Consider the following 17655-nt stretch of genomic DNA (forward strand, 5'->3'; position numbering starts at 1 on the left):
GGGACTGCCCTATTTTTCTCAATTTCTAAAGGAGAACTTTTCTCAAAGAAAAACTAACGGAAAAGTGCCGCACATGATTATTCAGTAACTAATTCTTAAGAACTGTGCCAAATTTCGGGATGTTAACTTTCATAGTTCCTGCGGAGAAGTATATTATAGCTCAAAAAATTCAGTTTACAGCAAATAATTTTTGTTTCAATTTTTGACAGTATTGCTATACCTCTTGAGACTAATGCTACCCATATCCATAATACTTAATCTCTTCCTCCTCGTCTTACTGGAGAAATCCCTTCCCCTGCCCCCTTTGCTTAGTCAGCTTTTGCATTTTCCTTCTGTTGCCTGAGCTTTGTTCAATCGTCCTTCATCGATACATCTGAATATCTTCACCTGGATGGAATCTTAGTCTCTGCAGGAGTTAATCCTACCTACAGTTTCACTACTGAGCACTGGACAGGCATCACATGCAACTATCTTCATAACAACTGAGAATGCAAATGCTGTTCTTGGACAACGCATCCATATATGGTGATTGTAGCTTTCCTTTGTATTCTGTGTTTTCCCATGTACACATTTTTCAGCAGTTCAGGATTGGCTAGGTGCCTGAAAGTTGTAAACTAAACCCACTGGAAAACTCACCATTGGCACTGTACACAGCGTCATCAATTCCTTCACTAATTTTCTTCCTCGATAACCTCAATGACTTTGCCGAAAATTGTTCTGCATACTTAGGAGCAGTATCTGAAACACTGTTATTTAAATTTGCTATAACTTTTACATGTCAAATTCGATATTTCCTCACTTTTTTTAATATACGTCCACTGTTGGGCCTATTTCGAGCAAAACAGGTTGATATATGCAAAACTAAAACTGAAATAAGTGTGTAGCATGTAGTAATAAAAAAAGCTTCGTTGTAAAACGGAACAAGCAAAGATAATCTTTCTCACAGCCGTCTAGACTCATCTGCAGTTCGTTTCGACTGTGTGAACGAAAAATTAACGCACGAATAGTTTCTGGCGTAGAGAAGGTGTGGAAAGAAAGAGCGAGCATGACAGGCGCAGGCGCCCAAACAATTCGAATTTTTCCCAATTTTATCCTGCATCTACCCTTAACACATTAACTAGTTTACAAAGTGATCGAATGTTCGAAGCTGTTGTATACATGAGAGGTCGACACCTTATAGAATTGGGGCTGGCGGGAAAAAGGGGGGGAGGTGAGTTACTGGTTTAATATCTACACGAGATGCAACACGTATACATTACCCTTGTTTAAAGGCTAGTAGGGGTGACATCGTTGCATTTACAACTCATATAAGGTCTCCGTAGTACTACGCAGATTGCACCGAACGATGCAAATAAGTGGCCGGAGTTGGGTAACTGGACATTTCGTCTGTATGGGTTACAGATTTAAATATATCAACCACCGTAAGAGCTCCACACATACAGGGTGTCTTTGATGGATTCACGAAATGTGCGTTTTGAGAGCCTTCAGGAACGACGAATTATTTGGAAAGCGTTGAGATGCTGGTTGCAAGTAAGAGCGCTTCACGATTTTCATCCAGACAATTGTTGTCTGTAAAGCACGCGTATATGTACGAGTGTTGATTAAATGGATTATTGGGTTAAAGAATGACGAATGATTTTAAAATGTAGTTTACCACCAAGTTTTACTCTAGAATCTCTTTATTACTTGTTTGGACATGGCAGATGTAAATAGAGGCAGGAATACTGGGCGGTTGGGATGAGGGGAGAAAGAACTGTGTCTAGTGAAGGATTTTGTGTGGAGCAACAGCTCATTGAGTCTGAAGGGAGGTTACACAAGTTGAAAGATCTTTCAAACGTTGCCTCGTTGTTAGACCTGTTGACAGCCGTTGTGCTGGGAAAAGTGCGCTGTCTGCTTACGTGAAGGCTGCCAACACGCAAGATAGGCACGGCCGTTCTACTACTTCTTCCCATTAGCGGTTTTAATTCTACCAGGACAATGCATTACGGCCGCTTTCGCGCTGTGTTTCGGCTGCCGTTCTGTCACAGATCTCAATCTTGGTATGCTAGTTCACAAGATGCTCAGCTCTCACTACAATCTGCCGTGAAGGCACTCTCCTGCTACTTGTAGCAGTTCTTTACTTATACGAGTGTAAGTCAATCAGCAAAAGCATTTTTTTCTGCTCCTTAAGTTGATAGTGCTGACTCGACAATGAAGTACCTTAACGTCACTGTTGTTCTCGTGTGTTAGCCGTGTTAGTTCAGATAATAGCTCTATTCGTAGTGATATTTGAACATTTTATTATGGGTGCCCTTTGTCCATATACATCACGAAAGAAATGAGAAGTTCTCTTACGGGGATACAGCTGCGGAATGCAGAAGGCAGCAGCCGTAAGGAAATAGCTGTCTAAAAGGAAAAAAGAACGAGAGGATAAATCGCTTTAGAAGTGAACGTGTATCTGTCTGCGACAAATGGGAAAACGGACAAGAACATCGAAACAGCTGAGCGCGTGATCCGTATGGAGCGTCACTATCGACGATATTGTCCATGAGTTGAACATTAGCCACGGTTCAGCATTAATCGTCAATGAATCTTTGAAGTATCACAAATTTTGTGCTCGTTGGGTACCACCTCAACTGACAAACACAAACAGGAACGTTAGGAAATGTCGAAATCACATTTTTCGCGTTTTGAGGCTGTCTCAGTCGCATGGTAATCATTTGAGATACACATAGTAGTAACGGGGCAACCGACTGGCCAATTGATTGCTTTTTCGCTCAGTTGGTTTTTCCAGTAGAATGAAACAACCGAATGAAACTAGTCTCAGCGGTCATGTCTGCTATATGAATGTTTTCACTTGCTCTCCGTCTTTGTGTAGTTCCACAAGTCTCTGACAGTTACGGCACTTATATGAATGTTTTCACTCAGTCCCCGGGCTTCAGTGATTTCATTTGCACACTCTTTCAGCCTTTTCGGTTATACTTGAACGACGACTAGGGTTGCCAAGTTCCTTGGAGACAAATAACATATCTTCTTTCAAGCAGAGGTGAATAAAAAGTGTATTTCTTAAACTGAAGTATTTTCAAAAAATATGTATTTATTTACTCAAATACGAATTTTTGTACTTCTGGCGTCAAATATGGATGTTTGGTTGGTTTTAAAAGCTAATAAGCGGTAGTACATTATAAAGCCATGTTTAAATAAATTAACAATTACTTTTCATTTAAATTTATTGAAGCTCTGTGTCTCTCTTCTCGCTGGCTTGCACCCATCATAGATAATTCTGTTTCGGTGAATGCTGAGGTGACGTGAATAGGAAGCATACAGGGTGCGACAGGGAATTATCCCTAACTATAAGATCTGATAGAAGAAAAACTAAAAATGCTAGAAAATATTTATTTATTATCTCAATAAAATACAGTTGGAAGTTTAATTTTATTAAATTTTGAACATCAAATCCTGCTAGTGACGTCCCTCGTTGTCAACACAGCTGCAGCCGTTTTCCGAAATTCTGCATCATTCTATAGAACATCTGTTGTGGAACATGACCTATTTCAAGACGCATAGCATCCTTCAAGGATTCTAGGGTTCTTGGGTGGTGTTTATAAACTTCAGCTTTGAGATAATCCCAAAGAAAGAAGTCGCACGCGAGCGTGCAGGCCATGGAATGTCGCCGTACCGTGAGGTCAAACGACTATAAAAGATTTCCCTCAAAACAAACATCGAATGTCGAGCAGTACGGCCACGGCAACATCCTCTCGGAAGCAAACGAGCCTCATATGCGTTTGTTGAAGTGCTAGTTGAAAAAAGTTTTGGATTCACACAACTCCGGTACCGCATATTCTATTCATTAACAGCCGGCCGCTGTGGTCGAGCGGTTCTAGGTGCTTCAATCCGGAACCACGCGGCTGCTACGGTCGCAAGTTCGAATCCTGCCTTGGGCATGGATGTGTGTGATGTCCTTAGGTTACTTAGGTTTACGTAGTTCTAAGTCTAGGGGACTGATGACCTCAGATGTTAAGTCCCACAGTGCTTACAGCCATTTGAACCATTTGTTTATTAACACATCCAGAAATGGTAAGGTGTGTCTCATCACTGAAGAAAATGTGCGTGTCTTGAGGAACGTTTTCAATCATGTCTTCATAGGCTTGTCTTCGATTTTGCTTTGCCTGTTGTGACAGTTATTGAACAATCAACATTTTGTACGGATGAAACTGAACATCTTCGTGGAGAATCCGACGCACAGTACGGCTAGACAGTGCAAGCGACGACGCATGCTTGAGAGCGGAACGTTTCGGAAACTGCAACACTGACCTTCTTACACGCTCATTGTTTTCCAGAGCTCTAAGGTCCTCTATGCTCTCTTTTTCATAGCACCGCCACACGGACAAAATTTCTCTATCCATAACAGAATCGATTTACGGTCGGGGACACTGTTTCGAGGGGGGATTTGATATCGAGTGCGCATGGCACTCTGTACCACACCTGTAGTACGGCTGTCGGAAAAATAGGTTTCGATAGCAAAAGCACGTTGTTCGTTCGACCACGCCATGTTTGCAAGTAACAGCGGTACGAAGCAAACATTCACCGCCACTGTAACCTTGGAGCTCATCCCCACTCTTACATTGCCCCCTCTTTCTTCGCAGTACCAACTTAAAATTAGGGATAGTTCCCTGCACCATTCTGTATAATATACAACTGTTCAATTGTTTGGGAATTTAATCACTAGCTTGAGCATATACTGTCACTTGTCGCAAGTATTTTTGTGAGAAACATTTGTCATAATTCTTTTTCTGAATTTCTTTACCTGATATAGTTTCATAATATGAGTCATCCTTTCAGGTACTGTACATCGCAATGAATTTATCTTGAGTCACCTTTTATCCAGTCATAAGATGTGTTTCTTTCCCACGTTACATAGCGTTTCGGCATTACGATTCTGATCCAGACAGAAAGTTCGCTATTAAGAAAACGCCGATTCATAAACACACATGGAAAGCTGAACTCAGAGGGAAAGAAATTCACAGAAGGGCAATAACAGTGAAGACACGCTACAACAGACTGCAGTCGAAAACAGTGATTTTACAATGGCAAAACTATTGAATACTTCCACTCAGAACTGAATGCGCCGAACTACGCCGACTGTTTTGACTGATTTCACTCGAAAGGAATAATAATGCTAGGTTACGTAAAATGACAACTGGCTGAATCGATTGTTTTCATTCGGTTGCTCCCAGAGACTGGTTTCACTCAAAAGAGTGATTGAACATTCTAACCGGTACGTAAAACTGCAACTAAATGAGTCGATTGTTCTCCAACGAACGACTGAATTGATTGGTTTTATTCGGTTGTTCCCATCACTTCCAGCGAAAAGCGGAAGAGCAGAGTGTGGAAACACCCATCTTCGCGTACAGCAAAAAACTTCACAAGCCAGACTTCTGCAGCAATGTTGATGATGACGCGTTTGGCATTTGAAAGATCCATTGATGGTTAATTACACTCCTAAACGTCAAAAAACAGTGAATAGTGACAGCTACTGCGAAATACTGCGAGGTATGAAACATAAAACCTAAACGGAAAGAATATATAAGCTTACGAAAGCTGCTATTTTGCATCAGAAAAATGTTCGCCCTCATAGTCTGGGAAAACAATCCAGTACATACATTCAAGAACTTGGTTTTGAGCTGCTGCAGCACCCGCTGTACAACCCTGACCTAGCTTCGAGTGATTTTTCATCGTTTTGGTCGGATGAAGTAGCAGCTGTGTGAATCCAAGTGTTCGTCGGGTGACGAGGATGTGAAAGGGATAGAAGGATGGTTGCGTACCAGGCCACAAAGCTTCTTCCAGAATGGATTTAGAACCTCGTCAAAAGATGGACCAAGTGTACAGAGGTTATGCGGGAAATGGTGTTCCTTGTAACGCAGTTTTCTCAATATTAGGTTCCTTTTAAAAATATTGCCTTTGGTTTTTGATTTACGTCGTATCTCCACCGACGTGTGTCTTTAGATTTTAACAATTCATAGAAATTAAACTCTATCTGTTTTCACTACTGAAAATACGTGATGTTCAGATTAATTGAAATCATTTCACTTATGTCAACAGAGGTCATATTTGTCTTATAAAGGACAACATTTTGTACAATTGCGTTGTCGACTGTCATAGAGCGAAATCAATTAGATTTACGTTAACAATAGTCATATGCTATTGTTTAATATGACGGATTCCATATCATTGAACTATTTACGATTCTACGTCTACATCTACATCTGTATCTGTAATCTGCAAACCTACAGACAAGACGGAGATCGACTCAATAATTAAATCACTGAAGACCAAGGACTCTCATGGTTATGATGGAGTGTCTAGCAGAATATTGAATAACTGTGCTGCGCATGTTAGCCCTGTATTTGGCCATATTTGTAATTTTTCCTTTAGGAATGGTCAGTTTCCTGAAAGCCGCTTTATAAAAAGGGAGAAAGGGATAATGAAGATAATTTTAGACCTATTTCTATGCCATCAGTGTTTGCAAAACTTATTGAAAAGGCTATGTATGTAAGGATAATTGATCATTTTATACCACACGATTTGCTATCAAATCTACAGTTCGGCTTTAGAAGTCGTTTAACAACTGAAAATGCTATATTTTCTTTTTCTCTGTGAGGTACTGGATGAGTTAAACAAAAGGTTTCAAACGCTTGGCATATTTTTTGATTTAACTAAGCCATTTGATTGTGTTGATCGCAAAGTATTGCTCCAGAAGTTGGACCATTATGGAATACTGGGAGTAGCTCACAATTGGTTCACCTATTACTTTAGCAACAGGCAGCAGAAGGTCATTATTCACTATGTTGATAACGGCTGTGATGTGGGGTCTGAGTGGGGTACTGCCAAGTAGGGGGTGCCCCAGGGATCAGTGTTGGGGCCAGTCCTGTTCCTAATTTATATAAGTGATATGCCCTCTAGTATTATGGGTAACTCTATAATATTTCTCTTTGCTGATGACACTAGCTTGGTAGTAAAGGATGTTGTGTGCAATATTGGCTCGGTTTCAAATAGTGAAGTGCATGACCTCAGTTCATGACTTGTAGAAAATAAACTAACGCTAAATCACAGTAAGACTCAGTTTCTACAGTTTCTAACACACAATTCAACAAAACCTGACATTTTAATTTCACAGAACAGGCATATGATTAGTGAAACTGAACAGTTCAAATTTTCTGTCGTGGAAAGACCACGTTCAGGTTCTTGTTCAAAGACTTAATTCTGCCATTTTTACTATTCGAACGGTATCTGAAGTGAGTGATCGTTCGACCCGAAAATTAGTGTACTTTGCTTATGTTCATTCGCTATTATCGTATGGTATTATATTTTGGGGTAACTCTTCCCATTCTAAAATGATATTGTTGGCTCAGAAACGGGCGGTTCGGGCAATAAGTGGCGTTCGTTCACGAACCTCTTTTCGACCTCTGTTCACGAGTCTTGGTATTTTGACATTGGCCTCTCAATACGTATATTCCTTATTGACGTTCCTTGTTAACAATATTAGTTTATACCCAAGAATAAGTAACTTTCACTCGGTTAATACTCGGCAGAAATCAAACCTGCATTTGGATCGGACTTCCTTAACTCTTGTGCAAAAAGGTGTGCAGTTTACTGCTGCATCCATTTTCAATAAGCTGCCAATCGAATTTAAAAATCTTAGCAGTAATCCTTGCGCTTTCAAATCGAAACTGAAGAGATTCCTCATGGACCACTCCTTCTATTCTGTCGAGGAGTTCCTTGAAAAATTAAGCTGATTTTTATTGTATTGTTGATAGCGTTTACTTAAGCTTATGGACAGTCTTTTTTAAGGTTCATGAACATTTATTTTTAACTGTTATTACGTTTATCTTGTAATTTCATGTACTGACACGTTCCATGACCTTGGAGATTTACTCCTCAAGTTGGTTCTACAGAACTTGACGAGTAGGGGAAAAAAAAACATGAAGTACATGGCAGATGATACATCCCATTGTAACTGTAATTAGGGTTTCTTCCCGTTGCTTTCATGTACAAATTACGGAAAGAATGATTATTTGAATATCTACGTGCATGCTGTAATTATTGTAATTATATCCTCGATCTCTAAGCAATCAATAGATTGAGGGTTGTAGTTTACTGTATTTCTAGAGTCATCCTTTAAAGCCGGTTCTTGGAACTTTGTTAGTAGACTCTCTCGGGATAGTTTGCGTCATCTTCAAGAGTCTGTCAGCTGAGTTGGACCAGTATCTCTGTGACACTTTCCCACAGATCAAACAAACCTGTGACCATTCGTGCTGACCTTCTCTGTATACATTCAAAATCGCCTGTTAGTCCTATTTGGTATGAGTCCCGCACACCTGAGCACTATCCTAGAAGAGGTCGCACGAGTGATTTGTAATCTATCTCCTTTGTAGACTGACTGCACTTCCCTAGTATTATAACAGAAACCGAAGTCTTCCACCTACCTTACCCAAGACTGAGTTTATGTGAACATTACATTTCATATCACTACAAAGTGTTACACCCGGCTATTTGTATCAGTTGGCCGATTCCGGCAGTCACTCACTGATATTATGACCTTAGGATACTATGTGTTTTTGTTCTGTGAAGAGTTGATGTGAAATTCGTAGTTCATAATGTAAATGGAATTCCTTTCCCTCCACGACCTAAGAAGCTTGTCTTCAGCATTTTTGCGAACAAAAGCAAGTAACTAGCTCCTCGGCAGGCCTTGAAGGCATAAGAATGCGAATTTATAAAATCTGACGATAAGTGTGATGCGTGTTACTAGGATAAATCCATAATTCCTGGTTCGTGGCAGAAATTTATCCAGAAGGCAAGGGAAATGGGGTAGGGAGAGGGGGAAAGGTAAGAGGGAAAGTCTCTAAAAACTGTATTTTTTATACAACAGAGTTTGTGAGTTTAGAAACGTGTCATGTGCCAAGAACCCTACGTTACAGGAGGCATACGAAACTTACTGTAACCCAGAGGATTAATAACTGTCCACTTATTGCTTCTCGTAAAAGACAAGCGTGATTATCGTAGTACAATTAAAGTACGCCATTTGATATTATTAAAACGTTTTTGATCGTGGAACGCTTTTGGACTTCATGTCCTGAAAATATGCTATCATATGATTAAATCCAGCGTTTATACATCGGAATCATCATGTTAATAAATAAAACTAGGGTATACTGATATATGACTATAATAATCTGAACTTGAGAAATGCTTGAAAACGTTAGAAAATCCCAAAGGACGTTATCAAACATATTCAGTGGCTTTGACTAATACAGGGGGATTCAGAAAGAAAGAATATATTTCAGTTGTTTATTACAGACAAACTATAAGCGATAGAAACACATTGCACATGTCAGTGAATAGAGGAAGTTTCGAAGTTTTGATACACCTGCGCTGTTTGTTTGTAGCAACTTGGCGACTATACCACAAGAGAAATCATTTTCTGTATTGAAATTTGCGTGAATTCAATCCATTGTTACAGTGCAACGTGCATTCCGTAGTTGCTTCAGCAAGAAACCGCCTCTGCACAAGCAGATTTATGGCTGGCATACAAAATTCTTGGAAGTCGGTTGCATATACAAAGGGAAGATAACTGGTCGACCACGCACGTCTGATGCAAATGTCGGGCGTATCAGAAATACACTGATCGACCACAACATTATGACCACCTACCTAGTAACGGTATGTCTCCGGATAATAGCGGCGACGCGTCGTGACATGGAGGTAATGAGACTTTGGTAGGTCGCTGGAGGGGCTTGGCACTACATCTGCACAAAGTCACGTAATTTTGGGGAGGAGGGTAATGGGCTCTTACGCCATGTTCAGTTACATCCCGGATGTATACGATCGGGTTCTGATCAGGTGAGTTGGGGGACTAGCACATCAACTGGAACTCACCACTGTGTTCCTCGAAGCACTCCATCACACTCCTAGCCTTGTGACATGGCGCATTATCTTGCTGAAAAATGCCACTGTCGTGAAACATGATCGTCATGAAGGGGTGTACGTCGTCTGCAACAAGTGTATGATACTTCTCGGCCGTCATGCTCCACTGGACCCATATAAGTCCACGTGAATTTTCACCAGAGCGTAATGGAGCCGCCGCCAGCTTGCTTCCGCCCCGCAATACAGGTGTCAAGGAGCTGTTCGCCTGGAAGACGACGGACTCGCGCCCTCCCATCGGCATGATGAAGAAGGTATCGGGATTCGTCAGACCATACAACACTCTGCCACTGCACCAACGTCCAGAGCCGATGGTCAAGTGCCCATTTCAATCGTAGTTGCCGATGTCGTGGTGTTAGCATTGGAACATGCATGGGTCGTTGGCTGCTGAGGGCCATCGTTATGAGTGTCCGGTGCACTGTGTGTTCAGGCACAGTTGTACTCTGCCCAGCATTAAAGTCTAATGTTAGTTCCGCCACATTTCACTGCCAGTCCTGTTTTATCAGCCTACCTAGCCTGCCACGTCCGACCTCTGTAATGATGGGTGGCCGCCCAATACCACGACTCCTGGACGTGGTTTCACCTTGGTTTCGCCACGTGTTGAGGAGATTCACCACAGCGCTCCTCGAACACCCAACATGGCGTGCAGTTTCTGAAACACTCGTGCTGAGGTTATCACAATCTGCTCTCGGTCAAGCTCAGATAGATCGCGCGCCTTCCCCATTTTACACACGGACAGTGCGCTCATTGATACTACATGCTCCGTGCGTGTGTCTGACAAGCAGGCACCCCTCGCCAGGGGCGCTTCTATCGCCTGGACTGATTTGTATCGATAGTAGTTCGATGGTCATGTCGTGTATGTTCACATGGAGCTCTCGGAAGTCCACAAGATAGGCAGGATCCAAGTTTGTCAAACAATGGTGTGGCGTGTTCTGGGACGACGCCTGAACGTGAAGCCTTACAAGTTGCAGTTATTACAGTAATTGCGTCGTGACGGCCATAACAGAAGGTACGAATTTTGAATTTCAGTTCCCAGGCTGTGGCAGAGGGCATGTTTTCAGATCGGCTCATCTTTTCCGACGAATCGACGTTTCATCTATCGGGTACAGTAAACCACCACAGTGTAAGAATTTGAGGGTCACAATATCCTGGCGTCGTCGTCGAACATGAGACCACCGAAACTGAATGTGTTTTGTACCGTTTCTGTTCACAAAGTTTGTAGACCGTCCTTTTTTGCGTAGGAAGCTGCAACGGGAACGTCATACCTGGGCATACTGCAAAATTAGTTGTATTCTCAACTTCACGCCGCGCGGGGTAGCCGCGCGATCTGAGGCGTCTTGTCACGGTCCGAGCGGCTCCTCCCGTCGGAGGTTCGAGTCCTCCTTCGGGCATGGGTGTGTGTGTCGTCCTTAGCGTAAGTTAGTTTAAGTTAGATTAAGTGGTGTGTAAGCTTAGGGACCGATGACCTCAGCAGTTTGGTCCCATAAGACCTTACCACAAACTTCAAATTTTCAATTTCAACTTCATGAAGATGCACTGTTATATATGATGGCGCCCCGCCTCACTTTCACTTTGAGGCGCGGCGTTATCTTGACAACACCGTCCCACAACGCTGGATTCGAAGAGGTGGACAACAGGATCTTATTCATTGTTTTTCTCGTTCCATGTCACCAGACCTCGCTCGCACCTTGCGATTTCTCTTTTCTGTGGGACTACATAAAAGATTATTTGTCCCACCTATGGCAGCTGCTCTTTAAGATCTGAGAAATCGAACTTTGAAGTTGTTGATTCAATAAACGGGACTTGTTGATTCGTGTGTGGATTGATATGAACTACCGTTTCGATGTCTCTCGAGCAACGCATGGTACTGATTTTGAGGGTATACGAACATAAAACTTTGAATCTTGCTCTATCCAGTGACATGCGCAATGTGTTTCCATCTTTATCAGTGTGTTTGTAACAAACAACTGAAATCTGTTCTTGCTTTATGAATCACCCTGTATTCCCGAAAAGAGCAAAATCATAATTTAATATTTTAAAAAAATATTTTTAAACTTTAATGACTTTCATAACACTTCCCTTGCATTATTATACTTTCTATCTCTTTAACGTTGATTGGAAAAATTCTCTCACGCCTTACGTACCTCTACGTCAGCTTGTCAACTATGTTAGCACGTATGGTCGGCTAAGGGTTCGTAGATATGACTGATTTCCTTGTCATCGTGCACTGAAGACCGTAAGTTGCTCCCTTATTCTGATAGCCTCAACCAATCATTTTAACGGACATCCAAAGGATAGAGAAGTTTGCCAGTGTACGCTGACGCAAAATTTAAACAGTGACGAAAGTCACAATTATTGTGGGATAAATTCTTGGACCAACAGTTCGCAATGTAGTTGCTGTATACCAAGACACGGCCTACATCGATGTTGGTAGACGAGTAACGGCGTCGTCTTGAATCAGTGTTTCGCCTTTATGTGGTGATGCTAGAGCTAAACAAAGACGAGTAAGTTGCTGTGGAAATATAATTTCAACACGACGTTGTCACTCAGCTGCTAACCGTAGAAGATGTAAGCTGTCAAATGCACCGAGAATGCCTACTCTATCATTAGCGGACTTTCAGTTCTCTTCTACGGTAGAAGTTCTTTGCATGACACACGTAGTTACACATCGATAGTGGCAAGCGAAAGATCACTTACAATATACGTGCAACTTTCAGTACGCTGCAACAATGGTCCCCCAGGGATAAAGTTTTATTAACATATTAGTTAAATGAACACTGTGTATGATCTTAATCGTACACCTGTCGAAAGACAGTTTGCACACAGAGGAGGTAATGTTCCACGATACTTTCCTTCTATTTTCCAATTGGCGAATGGATGTTGCCTACTAACTATCTACATCTATACTCCGTGTGGCTCTTAAGTTCTCTGATTTTCTCATCTTGATCATTTCGTGCGAGGGGGAGGAAGTAATATTGCTCGACTCTTCGTGAAGCGTACTCTCTCGGGATTTCAACAGTAAACTTCTCCATGATGCGCAACCCCCTCTTGTAGAGAATGCCACTGGAGTTTGTTGAGCATTTCCGTGACGTTCTTACGATTACTTAGCGCCGCTCTTCGTTGTACTTCCTCTATATCGTCTATCAGTCCTACTTGGGTCCCATACTGATGAGCGATACTTAAGAGGCGGCCGAACAAGCGCTTTGTAAGCCACTTCTGGCCTGTAATTGAAAAAGTGTCATGATGCTCAGTCCACGGGCAAAATATTCCGGATTAGCTTTCCGCGAGAATCTCCGGAACGGGACTGCCAAGAGGAAAATGAAAAAAGACGTAATAGCTAAAGAAAAGGTACCTTCTATGCACCAGATCTGGAATGTCGGAAGTTTGAACGTGGTAGGGAAATGCAAAGGCTCAATCTAGACGTTGTGGGGAGCAGTGAACTGAAATGGAAAGAAGACAAGGATTTCTGGTCAGACGAATAAAAGGTAACATAAACAGCAACATAAAATGGTATAACGGGATTAGGATTCGTTATGAATAGGAATCTAGGGTAGAGAGTAAGTTACTGCGAGCAGTTCAGTGATATTGTGTTTCTCATCAGATTCGACAGCAAACCTACGCAGACGTATACATGTCGACCTCTCATGGTAATTCAGTATGTAAACGGAGATGAAAATCTAATAATCATGGGAGTTTGGAATGCGATTGTAGGGGAGGACTAGAAAAAAACGGTTGCGGGAGGATATGAGTTTTTTGGTAGTAGGAATGAGAGAGGAGAAGGACTAACTGAGTTCTGCAATAAATTCAGATGGTAACAACGAATACTTTGTCCAGTAACCACAAGAGAAAAAGATTTATTAGGAAAAACGCCTGAAGACATGGGAAAATTCCAGCTGGATGACATCGTAATCAGGCAGCGATTACGAAATTAAATATTGGATTTTAAGGCGTTTATTAATAATGAAGAGTAAATTGAAGAACATAGAACCGTGCGGAAAGATCAGTATGGAAGGAAGTACTAAGGAACGATGAGACGCGTTTGTTGCTGATTATCGTTGTGGATATAAGCGACACGGAGTGACAGTGAAGGCAGTTCAGTTGAAGAGGAGTGGACATATCTGAAAAAGGGCAGATCACAGATGTTAGGCAGACAAACATACAGTACTACGAAGGTAACCGCGAAGAAATCTTGGCTAACTGAAGAAATATTTCTACTGATAGACAATAGAAGGAACTATAAAAATGTTCAGGGGAAGACAGGAATACAGCAATATAAATCACTTAGGAATGAAATAAGTAGGAAGCACAGTACAGTCAAGGTGAGATGGCTGCAGGAAACTTGTGAAGAAACCTAAAAAGAAATTATCGTCAGAAGGACTGACTCAGCTTATAGAAATGTTCAACCAATCTTCGATGAAATTAAAAGCAAGGACGGCAACATTAAAAATGCAATAGAAACTCTATTCTCGACGCACAGGAGAGGGGATAGGTGAAAAGAATATGTTGAAGGTCTTTATGAGGGAGAGGGATTTTCTGATGTGATAGAAGAAGCTGGAGTCGAAATGTAAGAGGTTGGGGGTCCGGAATTAGCCAGAATTTAAAACTGCTGTGGAAGACTTGAGGTCAAATAAGAAAGAAGAGATACATAACATACCATTGGAACTTCTGAGATCATTGGAAGAAGTGGGCACCAAACGGCTGTTCAACGTGGTGTGTGACTCGCGATATCCCACCAGATTTCCGGGAAAATATCATCCACACAATTCCGAAGACGACAAGAGCAGATGAGGACGAGAACTATCACACTATCAGCTTAACATCTCATGCATCCAAGTCGCTAAGAAGGATAATGCTGATAAGAATAAGATACAGAAGAATGGTAAATGACGATCAGTTTGGCTTTAGGAAAGGTTAAAGCACCATAGAGACAGTTCTGACGTTGTGATTGATAATGGAAGTAAGGCTGAAGAGAGTTAAAGACACGTTCACAGCATTTGTTGACATGGAAAAGTCGTTCGACAACGTAATATGGTGCATGATGTTCGAAATTCTGAGAAAAGTAGGGGTAAGCTGTAGGGAAAGACGGGTTGTATAAAATATGAGCAAGAACCAAGAGGGAACAATAAGACGGGAAAACCAAGAACGAAGTGCTTAGATTGAAAAGGGTATAAGGCAGAGATGCAGTCTTTCGCCCCTGCTGTTCACTGTATTCATCGAAGAAGCAACGACGGAAATAAAAGAAAAGTTCAAGAGTGGAACCAAAATCCAGTCTGAAAAGATATCAATGATAAGATTCGCTGATGACATCGTTATCCTCAGTGAAAGTGAAGAAGAGCTATGGGAGCTGTTGAATGGAATGGACACTCTAATGACTACGGAATATGGATTAACAGTAAACAAAATATAGGCGAAAATAGTGAGAAGTAGCAGAAACTAGAATAGCTAGAAGCTTAACATCAAAACTGGTGATCACGACGTAGACGAAGTTAAGGAATTGAACTACCTTAGAAGCAAGATAACCCGTGACGGACGAAGCAAGGAGAACATAAAAAGCATACTAGTGCAGGCAGAAAGGGCATTCATAGCCAAAAGAAGTCTACTAGCATCACAAATATGCCTTAATTTGAGGGAGAAATTTCTGATAATGTATACTTGTAGCACAGTCTTGTATGGACTGTGGGAAAACTGTAACAGAAGACAATCGAAGCATTAGAGATATGGTGCTACAGACGAACATTGCAAACAAGATGGACTGATAAGATAAGGGATGAGGAACTTCTCCGCAAAATCGGCAAAGTAAGGAACATACGGAAAATACTAATAAGAAGGGAGAGAATGGCAGGACAAGTGTTAAAACATCAGGGAATAAATTCGATAGCATAGAGGGAGCTGTAAAGGATAAAAACCGCAGAGGAAGACAGAGGTTGGAATGCATTCAACATATAATTGAAGTTCACGGCGCTCCAGATGGTTACTCCTAGGTGTTTCATGATAGTTACTGTTTCCACTGATCTGTCACCATGAGTGTAATCGTACATCGGTGAACATCTTCGCCTATTTAGACGCAGTACGTTAGATTTGTTTATGTTTAGATTCAGTAGCCAGTCCGTACACCAATCGTCGATAATCCACAGGTCTTCCTGCGTTTCAGACCAGTGCTCTGGCGCTGCAACCTTCCTATAGACAACAACGTCTTCCATTGTTGCCCACTAGTTCATTAAAATTGACTGTAAACAGTACCAGCCCCATAACGCTCTCTAGGGGCATTCCCAAAATCAGCTTTACGTCTGTCGATTTTGTTCCATTAAGAACGTAGGGTTCCATCTGCAAGGAAATCCTGAATCCAATAATAAAACCCGTTCGATATACAGTAAGCTCGTATTTTGTTGGTTAAGCGACACTGCGGAACTGCGATGCCTTCCAGAAGACAAGGTACGCGGCATCAAACTGGACGCCCTTGTCCACGGCGCTTTGGATCTCATGGAAGAAAAGAGTGAAAAGTTTCGCAAAATCTCTATTTGCGAAATTTGTCTCGGTTTTTATAGAGGAGATGTTCGTTCTCCAAAAGGTTATAATGGTTGAGAGTAAAACGTGATACATAATTCTACACAAAGTTGACGTCAGCGATATTAGCCTATAATAATTAGCAGTTGTGACGTTACTACTGAGCCTTCAACATAAACCTGTGGATATCAGAAAAAGACGCATCAGTTGGACTGCCCGATAATCGGATCGTTCTACAGGTACTTACGATCTATTAATGGAAAAGGTGTCACGGAACTGCTAACTAACAAAACCGGAGTGACCCTAACTAACATGGGACACATATGCTGTATCTCACAAAAGACAACAAGCAGGGTGTTCCTGTAAGTATGAAAAGAAACAGTAGTCCACATTAATGCCTGTTATAAGTTCCTTGCTGATTTACATGGATAACAAACTACAAGCTATGCAAAGAATAAGAAAATTATCAGCTGTTAACATGAATGGATACGAACCTAACGTGTAAATACCTCAGCAACGTTCGAATCATTTGGGTAAACGGGACAAGACCTTAATCTACACATGAAACATATGAACGTAATTTCGCACTTTTCACACTGTGCCTGCCTGAATTTGCCGGAAGTGTGAAAGAACTATGCATGCGACTAGCATTTTCAAAGTAATGAGCCTTCAACTATTCCCGAAAATATTGGATTCTAAAGCGAGGATGACACTAACACCAGACGTACAGACGCACGTTAGTTCCTGTGCCCTGCTCGCCTACGTTGCAATCTCTCATCACAGTCAACTCTCAGGTGCATGAAACGTAGTGGATGCCATGGTCTGCGACAAACTGCAAGGTATCAGCTCTGCCTCGTATCTCCAGATGCAGTCTCTAAGTCAGGTCTTCTCATCCAAGCCACGACCAGAAGTCTCCTACAGCTTGTTCCGGGCTGAAGTTTGCCGTACCGCTGCCCGATCCGAAGTTTTCTCTGCCGAGATGTGAGTTCGTTCTCCACTCAGTAAATCTGCACAATGCACCAGTGAGAACGGCTCAGCAAATTACTGGCCAATGATCTATATTTTAGCAAGTCAACGATCTCCCCTCCGTGTGAAAGTTTTGCAACATTAACCAGTCATTACACATTCGGGCTTGTATTTCTTAGAAGATACTGAGTTATTCTCCCACTCTTCAGCCAGTTAGATTTTCAA

Source organism: Schistocerca piceifrons, chromosome 1, assembly GCF_021461385.2.
Source record: "Schistocerca piceifrons isolate TAMUIC-IGC-003096 chromosome 1, iqSchPice1.1, whole genome shotgun sequence".
NCBI lineage: Eukaryota > Metazoa > Arthropoda > Insecta > Orthoptera > Acrididae > Schistocerca > Schistocerca piceifrons.